Source organism: Eleginops maclovinus, chromosome 2 (genome assembly GCF_036324505.1).
Source record: "Eleginops maclovinus isolate JMC-PN-2008 ecotype Puerto Natales chromosome 2, JC_Emac_rtc_rv5, whole genome shotgun sequence".
Lineage (NCBI taxonomy): Eukaryota > Metazoa > Chordata > Actinopteri > Perciformes > Eleginopidae > Eleginops > Eleginops maclovinus.
In genome coordinates this window covers 865,149-876,025 of record NC_086350.1, presented here as the reverse complement: position 1 = coordinate 876,025, position 10,877 = coordinate 865,149, and the positions used below count along the sequence as shown (strand labels likewise).

General features: G+C 45.6%; 1 pseudogene; it reads right to left on the bottom strand.

Annotated features, from left to right (window-relative positions):
* Nucleotides 1-6,828: 6,828 nt before the first annotated feature.
* LOC134880842 (E3 ubiquitin-protein ligase TRIM39-like) lies at nt 6,829-9,557 on the bottom strand (annotated as a pseudogene).
* Between the last annotated feature and the right edge of the window lie 1,320 nt (nt 9,558-10,877).

The window sequence follows — 10,877 nt, the reverse complement described above, 5'->3', positions numbered from 1 at the left end:
GCTATTTGCATTTCTATTCTCAACATTGACTTTCTTCTTGACCAATCCTGACATTGACCAACAAATTGGACTTCTCCGGACATTTCAATGGTATTACCATCATCTACTTTATTCCCGACTTCCATTTAGTGTTTGACATCGACTTATTTCATCAGGTTTGAACTTTATTCTGGACATTGATTTCAAACCTTCCATTGACTTTCTTTTTGACTGGTTTGTCTTCTCACCACATTTACATTGTATTACCATCATCTACTTTAAGCTCGACTTTGAGTTTAGTTTGGACATTGATTGACATCGACTTTAATTATTGACATTCCTCTCTAGATTTGAACTTCATTCTTCACATTGACTTTCCTCTTGCCATGTTTAATTCATATGGTCGACATTTACACTGTTACCCCCCCCCCCCCTCTCACCTGGCAGGAAGCTGCAGGTCCACAGCAGCAGCAGAGAGTGGTGATAGTCCATGAGTGTGTTTGAAAATAAAACACTGAAGGTGTGTGTGAGAGTGTGTGAGATTGTGTGAGAGTGTGTGAGATTGTGTGAGAGTGTGTGTGTTGGTGGTTCGATTCTGTACACTGCTGCTCTGATGTGTGAAGGAGAGAGAATCAGAGAAAGAGGAGGAGCAAAGGGAACACACCTCCTCACAACACACACACACACACACACACACACACACACACACACACACACACACACACACACACACACACACACAGGCTCTGTCTTTAACTTTCCTAACAGGAGCTTTAGGGTCTCGATTTTTGCACAAACAGGAAATTCCTCAATCAGTGACTGAAACCCCCGGGTGTGAAAAATAACTGAGCATCATGGGTAATATTGTACAGGAAAGGTAAACCCTGGTGTCTCTGGTTTGTGCAAAATGTAAGTTGATCAAACACTGGGAGGAGCGGGGGGGGGGGGGGGGGGGGCAGTCTACAGATATTTTACATTTACCAGGTTAATTAAAATGTCTGTTAAACCTACATTTCTACATTCCTATGAGCTCATTATACTCATGAAGCTGAACTTTGTTAATCTTACTGTACTTTCCCCTCTCCTGAAGTGAGTTCTAGGTGTTAGTCAGTGGCGGCTGGCCAATAGAGGGCGCTAGGGCGCCGCCCCCACCACTCACCTCTCACCACATTTCCTTGAATAAGACATAAAATAAATGAAATAAAAACATTTGAAATATATATTTGTTTAGATGTGCAAGATAAATATTTCATAGTTAATGATGAGTAAAGTTGTTTCGTTCGTTGACATTGTCTGATTGGTGACGTATTTCCGCCCTGGGGCGCAGGAATCTTTGCCCATAGACTCTCGTTAAAAGTTGTACATGCGCAGTAGCTCCTCTTCAATACAAGAGATAGGACGATGTTGGGGCGCACCTCTCCTGCGCCCCGAGCTGAATGCAGCTGGATTTGGCGGCGGGGCTGACGTCACAGCCTTCTGTCATAAAGTATGTGCATGGTCCATGTTATATATGATATATACTATTCAAATATACAGAGATAGAGATAGAGATAGAGATATTTATATTGGCCCTCTGTATAGTAATATAGCACATCTGTATATTTGTTCATACTACATCTGTTTATACTATGCCAATTACCCCCCCCTCTTTATACTGCCCTTATCTTTACATAATCACTCTGAACTGCATATACTGTACTCTATATATCGCACTTGTTCCTCTTTGCACTTCTATCTCTCTATAATGTTGTTGTTGTTGTTTTCATTGATGTAAATACACTGGTCTGATCCTTAGTACATGTATGCATGCTTTTCTTTTTATATATACATTTTGGAGTTATAGCCCCCCCCTGGAGAAAACTCCACCACTCCACTGTGTTAGTGCATGTAAATGGTCTGCAAAGGCTAAAATCCCTGTGTTCATGAGCAGGATAGGGTCTCTTTAAACATCTCAAACAATGACTCTCATTGGTGCAGACTTTAAATGATGAACAGGCAACTGATTTGTATCTGTGTGGTCATATTAAAGACCACAGAGCACTGCAAAGACGTCTGTCCCTTCGTAGAGCGCTAACAGACCAGAGCGTGAGTCATTCTGACAGAAAAACAAGTCTGTGGACCATAAAATGAAGATTAACCATCTGAAGACCAGAGTCCCCACGCTGTAACTCCGTCAACATGTCATACACACACACACACACACACAGGCACAGGCACACACACATGCTCCCTCCCTGTCAATAAAAGACATACTGCTGGACGGCAGCGGGCTGCTGGAAATAACAAGTGGAAACTGAGAGTAAAGCAGACATTAAAACTGCCCCGAGGGTCAGACAGTGAACGCAACTGTCCAACATATGTACAGACACGCACACACACACACACACAGACACACACACACACACACACGCACACACCAACACACACACACACACACACACACACACACACACACACACACACACACACCCTTTCTGATTACATAACTTCTTGTATATTTCGTGGTTTTCGTTTTCATCTTTGAGTGGTTTGCATTCCTTGTAAAAAGCTGAGAGCTAACCCCGCTAACGGGACGTTTTGTTCACTTCTAACTGTACGACACTGCACAGCAAATTGATGGCCCCCCCACTTTCCGCTAGCAAACTAAGCACCAGAGCCTGCACTATAGTTGTATCAGCCTAAAAGCTGCAACACACAAAGGAAAAGATCCAGAGCTTTTAGTAAACGCTGCTCATGTTTCCTCAAGCTGCTGAATGTTCTCTAAATGCTGCATGAGTTCAGAATCAGGAATACTTTATCAATCCCAAACTGGGAACAGTTTTTCATTGCAGCAGCAAAATACAAAAAGAAGCAGAACAAATAATTAGAACTCAAATAAAAATGAGAAATATACAAATATAAGGAGTGCACGTTCAGTCCAGGTCACTGAGAGGCTGTGGAGCAGAGAGTCCTGCAGCCAGAGGGGAGTCATAGTACAGAGTTACTGCAGAGGGCAGGAAGGTTCTCCTGAATCTGTCCTTGTGACAGCGGAGCTGGAGCAGTCTGTTGGAGAAGGAGCTCTGCTGTCCTTCCAGCTGCAGGTGGAGAGGGTGGGGGGGGGGGGGGGTTATCCATGATGGACAGCAGTCTGTTCAGAGTCCTCCTCTCCACCACAGCTTCAGCAGATGGCAGCAAAGAAGAGAGCACTAGCAACACCACCTGGTAGCAGATCTCCAACATCTTGCTGCACACGTTGAAGGATCTCAGCCTCCTCAGGAAATAGAGTCGGCTCACCCCCTTCTTGTACACAGCGTCAGTGTTGGCCCTCCAGTTCAGTCCGTTGTCGAGGTGCACTCCCAGCTACTTGTAGTCCTCCACCACAGCCACATCCTCTCCCAGAATGCACAGGGGCAGTGGAGACGTCCTCTTCCTCCTGAAGTCAATGACCATCTCTGGTCTTGGCCACATTCAGAAGCAGATGGTTTCTTCCAGTCCACTCCACAAAACCCTCCACCAGCGCTCTGTACTCCTCCCCCCGTCCATCCCTTAAACACCCTACCACTGCAGGGTCATCAGAGAGCTCCTGCAGGTGGCATGACTCTGAGCTGTATTAAAGTCAGTGGGGTGTAAGGTGAACAGGAAGGGAGAAGCACAGTCCCCTGATAGGCTCCTGTACTACCAACCACCACCTCAGACAGGACACGGCCCAGCCGGACACACTGTGGCCTGTCTGTGAGGTAGCTGGTGGTCCAGGAGATGGTGGACGCGTCTACCCTGATAGCCTGCAGCTGGTCCCTCAGGAGCCGGGGCTGGATGGTGTTGAATGCACTGGAGAAATCAAAGAGGGTGATTCTCACAGAGCACCCCGACCCCTCCCGGTACGAGTGAGCACGCTGCAGCAGGTGGATGATGGCATCGTCCCCAGGTCGTCCCTCAGCCTGTCCCTCAGGTCGTCCCTCAGCCTGTCCCTCAGGTCGTCCCTCAGCCTGTCCCTCAGGTCGTCCCTCAGCTTGTCCCTCAGGTTGTCCCTCAGCCTGTCCCTCAGGTCGTCCCTCAGCCTGTCCCTCAGGTCGTCCCTCAGCCTGTCCCTCAGGTCGTCCCTAAGCTTGTCCCTCAGGTCGTCCCTCAGCTTGTCCCTCAGCCTGTCCCTCAGGTCGTCCCTCAGCCTGTCCCTCAGGTCGTCCCTCAGCCTGTCCCTCAGGTCGTCCCTAAGCTTGTCCCTCAGGTCGTCCCTCAGCCTGTCCCTCAGGTCGTTCCTCAGCCTGTCCCTCAGGTCGTCCCTCAGCCTGTCCCTCAGGTCGTCCCTCAGCCTGTCCCTCAGGTCGTCCCTCAGCTTGTCCCTCAGGTCGTCCCTCAGCTTGGCCCTCAGGTCGTGCTGGATGCTCCTCAGCAGTGGTTTGTCCCCAGACTTGAAAGCTTCCTTCTTGTTTAAAAGCTGTTCCAGGTCTCTGGTAATCCAGGGTTTATTGTTCAGGAAGCAGTGAACAGTTTTATCTGGCAGTGTTTGCTCACAGAAGTCGATGTACTCGGTGATGCAGTCGGTGATGCTGTTGATGTCCTATCTATGTGGCACACAAAGCACATCCCAGTCTGTGGTCACAAAGCAGTCCCGTAAAGCCTCGGGGGTCCACTTCCTAACTGTCCTAGTGGATACAGGCTGCCTTTGAACAAGAGGGACACATTTTGGAGAGGAGTGGATGACGTCACCTGCATCAGCTGATGGTGGGATGTAAACAGCAGCAACAATGGTGTGGGGAAACTCACGGGGCAGGTAGGAAGGACGTAATCCCACAGTTGTTGAAGAGTTTCTGCAGATGTTTCTGCATGGGTTTTGATTTGTGTTTCTATACCTGCATCCTTTCTGAAGCTGCAGCACGTTCCTCCTGATGGAAGAGTTTGGGAAGTTGTAACGCGTTTGCACCGGTTGCTGTTGCAGCCACTTAAACAAAACATGAGATATTTCTGATGACGGATGCACAGAGACACAATGAAGACAAAAGGAACAGATTGAGCAGAGAGTCTCAGACTCATAAAATAAAAGCTCCCAGCCACAAAGAATAAACTCTGACATCATTTCAACCGCAGGACGAATAAAACCCCTCTGAGCAGCCGTTTCATTTCCTGACGCTAGACTCCAGTAAAGCACTGTAACTATAACACGTTCACCACAGACACAAATACAGAGTTGTGTCTAATATGTCTTGAAATGTGAACAATATACTAAATGTTTTCAGAGCCCAGGGTTTCTTTCTGTTATAGTTGCAGTGATTACGGAGGCCGACAGGTGCCGACACGTTACAACATCCCAAATCTCTTCCATTAGAGGAACAGGAACGTGCTGCCGCTTCAGAAAGGATGCAGATATAGAAACACAAATCAAAACTCATGCAGCATTTAGAGAACATTCAGCAGCTTCAGTTTTCAATGCAAGATGGTTTTCATGTAGTAAAGAGAAATGTTAAACCTATAACTGATATTAAATACTAAGGTGTTGATAATAATGGCCGTAGTTTTGTTGGTAGTTACAGAAATGAGGATAATAAAGGAAATAGGAAATCTGCCTCCAGTGGGGAACACGTGTTCAGGTGCTTTAATGCAGTACGAGTGCTTGAACACCACTTAGTGTCAGTACTTTATTGCGTTCAAAACTTTACTTCAAAGGATCCTAGATTCATCAGCAGGGCGGAAACCTGGACTCGTCGATGGACTGGATCCTGAACTCAGAGACGCAGAAAGCTATAAAAGCGAGTTCTGGAGCAGAGCGGTAAAAATCTCCTGAGTAATAACGAGAGCGTTTCAGATGGCAGACGAAGCGCTGGGTGAGTTTCACATTCCTACGTTTAAAAAGAGAAGCTCTTGGCTCAGGGTTTCCTGGAGACAGGCTGTAAATCTGTGTCCTGGAAGCAGAGCAAGAGAAACATGAAGCAGGAAGATCTAATCCAGATCATCTGCACCAGGACACTTCACCTCGTGAGTTCTGCTGCTGAGACTGAACCTCAAGTCGATGCAACCTGACACACAAACCGAGTTCTCCCAGAAAACAGTTTCATCAGGATCAAATATTTACTATTTTTTGCAGATATTTTTATTTTGTAATCGTGCCTCCAGTTCATCATCCATTGAATCCACTTCACCACATCAGCTTGTCTTCAGAATTGAACTGTTTTTCTATTTTCCACCAGATTGAGACATTTTCTTTGGGATAAAATCTTGCGGTTTTTCAGTTTCCTGCACACACACACACACACACACACACACACACACACACACACACACACACACACACACACACACACACACACACACACACACACACACACACACACACACACACACACACACACACACACACACACACACACAGATATGATCCGGAGGGTTTTTATTAAGGTCCCCTTTCATACAAAATGCACTTTTCAATGTCTTTAAAATAAATGTCTCCCCTGTCTTAAGAGATTCAGCATTAAAAGTTCTCTCTTTCCTCCTGATCCAAGTATGGGAAAGCCGCTCAACAAATGGGTGAGTTAGGTTTTGGTTGATTACACCACCACCCATGGTAAGCCCCGCCCACCCGCCCACCCACTCACCTGAACCCCCTCCTGCAGGTCCTCTGAGTTTCTGACATTGTGAAACGCTTCCCCTCCGCAGTGTTCACCATTACCATGGAGCTGCTGGGGGGGGGGAGCCAGAAACACGGCAGAGGGGCGTGGCCTGCAGCAGCTCATTAGCATTTAAAGCTTCGGACACAGAATCAGCTCTTCAGGAACAGAATTGAAACAGAGGGGGTTATGGGATGATCTGTTTGGTGTTTCAGCCAATCAGAGACAGGCTCTGTATATCTGAGACCTGGAATATAGTGTTGAAGAGGAGGATGATATGGGACCTTTAATTAATGCTCAATGGTTAAGTGACACTTTGAGATAGATTTAAAAGACATGATGAAAACATAAGTACAAACCCGAAGATCATTTTCTGAACAATGATGGTGCGTCACACCAACGTGAAACATGTAGAGTCAAAGCAAAGACACGGACGGATGCTCACTCCCCCTGAATCAAGAGTTCAATCTCTTCAACTAAAATCTAATCCAAGCCAATCAGCCTCGTCACTGACGTTGAATCAGAAAACCAAACCGTTAGCACACAGAGCTCACAGCTCCTCATATCTGTTCAGAAACGAAAAGTTATACATGTACAAACTCCAGACAGTCTGGCATGGGGAATACAGTCTTTCTTCATGTCTGTGTTGACGGAGCAGCTACGTTAGCTTAGCCTGATCGATCCGATCTCCATGCAGAAAACATCGTCAACGTTTTTGCTGCCGTCTAAATTATGGCTTTCAGTTTGAAGTTATTTTTGCACCATTTCTATCGAGCAAATACATTTAAAAATATGTTCATTTTGTTGCTGATAGTAGCTACATCAAAATTAGCCGTGGTAAATCTCGTGTGAGTAACGTGGGGCGAATATTCACTTTAAGAATACTGCATTTCAAATTAGCCAAACCCACGTGGGATATTGTGTTCAAATTTGATGGATCCTGTTCAAGTCCATGCTGGAGATTATAAGAGGGGCACCGTTTTTACCACCATTATTAGGACTGGGACTGAAGTATGGGTAGAGCTCCTCAGTGAAGAAGAAGCCAGTAAACGAGTAGATGAGAGCTCCAGTGTCGACGTCATAAAAGGAGACCAGACCCTCCTCATAATCCACAAATACCCCCACCTTCTCAGGCTGAGACTTCAGAGAGAGACGGACTGCAGGGCCAGCACCAGCGTAATACTCATCATTGTTCCTCAAGGATATCGTCCAGCAACCCTTCTGAGGGTTCAGGCTGACGATGCCCTTCCTGTTGATCGACTTTCTGGCCACTCCTAAATCCCACTTCGTCTTCTCGCTCACCGAAACCTCATAGTAAAACCTTCCCTTGAAGAAACTCTGCTTTGCTAAGACACAAGGGCAGGAATCGAATCTCTTTGGATTGTCTGTGAGATTTTCCCCCGCTCACTGTGTTTAACTTGTTTATCAGACAGGATGAGTTTAGGATGTGCTGTGTCGGGATCGAGCGTCACATCCACTGCATACCGCTGGTACCTCTTCAGTTTGGCCAGAGCAAACATCCTCTTCATCTTTGACCTGAGTCTACTCAAAGTAATCCTGACAGTGACGTCATATAAAGGTAGAATGATGTCCACATTTGTCCAGTCCTTGGTGGGTGGAACAGCATTGACAGATGAGAAGCTCCGGATGAGTTTGAAGTTATCTTCAGAGCGGGACAGCAGCTCCACCTCAGTGCTTCTCTTCTTCAGCTCAGAGATCTCCTGTTCCAGCTCTTTGATGAAGCCTTCAGCCTGTTCCTCTGTCTCTCTCTGCTTCTCTCTGATGGTGACGATGAGCTTGGCCTGGCTTCTCTCAACAGACTCCTTCAGAGCGGTGAAGACCTGAACATCACCTGCTATCTCTCTGTCTGCTGCTTCCTTACTGAGCTCCACTGAGCGTTTCATCTCCTGAATCTTCAGTTGTTTTGTCTGGATCATCTGGCCAATTCTGGCCTCCGTGTTCCTCAACTTTGCCTTCTTTTCTTTATATTCTGCTTTCCAACGTACATTGTCCCCTGTCTTGTGGTTCAAAACCAGCCAGACCGAGACACAAATCACACACACCAGGCAGGAAATCAGGACGGTTAGCTTGTTTCCCGGGCAGTCGAGAAACCTCATGATGAACTTCTCCTGAAGACAATCCGAGACACCTTGCAGTCAACCGTCTGAGGACAAACAGTCATAGTCTGAGTCTTTACACTTCAAACATTTTGCTGAGTATCTGATGTATTTTATGTGGAAGAACAAAGCGTGAAAGTCTCTTCAGTGTGTGTTAACCACAGACCTCATTTCAGGATCAAAACACATTCAGAAAACCATTGACCTCCACGCCAGGAGACAGGAAGTGATGAAATGCGGAGTCATTATGGAGTTTCAGGTTTCATCCCTGCTATGCAGTACTTTAACCTCAATCTCAGTCTGATCAACAGTTCCCCGTAGAGTTAGCTAAACATGGGACAAGATCAGCTTTCTCCGAGGTCAGAGTCCACCCAGTCTCCTCTCTCACGTTGTCTGTCTTTATTGTACATCACCTGACCTCCTGCTTTACCTTATCCCAAACTGATGATAGAGGGCTGCCGCATTTTATCAACCAATCAGATAATACGTTTCAATCTTAAATCTGATCTATGTGGAGACACGTATGTAGCGTGTAGAGCCACTGAAAAAAATGCAGAAGTTGAAGATATAAAACTTAATACGATCGCCTGAAGTCGGCAGTGTGTGTTGCTGAGAAAGTCCCGACCGGTCCTGATTACGGTATTGGACAGAGTGGGAGTGAAAACACACGTGAAAGACAGCAGATTTAAATGTTTGTGTCACTGCAGGTTAGATGGCTGTTTTCACTCACCAGTGTCGGCTAGAAGTTGTTGAGAAACTCCTGATATCTGGTCCCGACTGCAGTTCCACTGGTCCAGATTTATCTGATAATGTGAAACTTAAACTCCCTGCAGCTGTAGGTGAGCTTTCATCACATTCAGGTGTGGTTACAGTGACACAGCTTCTGGTCAAAGATTCATGGAATTTAATTGGACACATCATTGTAAACAACAATGAAAGCAATAAAGTCCACTAAAAGATTTTGATGACTTGATAAGGCCTGCCAAAGTCCAGTTTGTGACTGTCAGCTGTTTCGGAGTTAGTACCTCATTGACAGATCAGTATGTAGTGTCTCTACTTTAAAGAGTCCTCTCCTGCTGATGTTCAGGTGTATATCAGTATGTAGAGTCTCTACTTTAAAGAGTCCTCTCCTGCTGATGTTCAGGTGTATATCAGTATGTAGTGTCTCTACTTTAAAGAGTCCTCTCCTGCTGATGTTCAGGTGTATATCAGTATGTAGTGTCTCTACTTTAAAGAGTCCTCTCCTGCTGATGTTCAGGTGTATATCAGTATGTAGAGTCTCTACTTTAAAGAGTCCTCTCCTGCTGATGTTCAGGTGTATATCAGTATGTAGGTCTCTACTTTAAAGAGTCCTCTCCTGCTGATGTTCAGGTGTATATCAGTATGTAGAGTCTCTACTTTAAAGAGTCCTCTCCTGCTGATGTTCAGGTGTATATCAGTATGTAGAGTCTCTACTTTAAAGAGTCCTCTCCTGCTGATGTTCAGGTGTGTATCAGTATGTAGAGTCTCTACTTTAAAGAGTCCTCTCCTGCTGATGTTCAGGTGTATATCAGTATGTAGTGTCTCTACTTTAAAGAGTCCTCTCCTGCTGATGTTCAGGTGTATATCAGTATGTAGAGTCTCTACTTTAAAGAGTCCTCTCCTGCTGATGTTCAGGTGTATATCAGTATGTAGTGTCTCTACTTTAAAGAGTCCTCTCCTGCTGATGTTCAGGTGTATATCAGTATGTAGAGTCTCTACTTTAAAGAGTCCTCTCCTGCTGATGTTCAGGTGTATGTCAGTATGTAGAGTCTCTACTTTAAAGAGTCCTCTCCTGCTGATGTTCAGGTGTATATCAGTATGTAGCGGCTCTTTATGTTTCTCAGACTGCCTGTGCCGCAGCACCTCTTTTCACCCTCCGTCCGAAACCAGAGCCCAGTCTGCTCTGATTGGTTAGATGGCCGCCAGTCTAACCAATCAGAGCAGACTGGGCTCTGGAGCGCCAGTATTCCATCGTGATTTTCAGCTAGAACATATCTTTTGAAAGGACGGAAAATAATGATGTATTTAGATGTAATATAGAGATCAAATTAAAAGAATAGCAACCTGAAATACAAATAAATAAATAATAAAATAGAAGCTTTTGTTTTGGATCGAAACATTAAGGTCTGAATCTACGCTGTTTTTGCTGCTGCTGATAAAAGGACAATAACAAGCCCTGTTA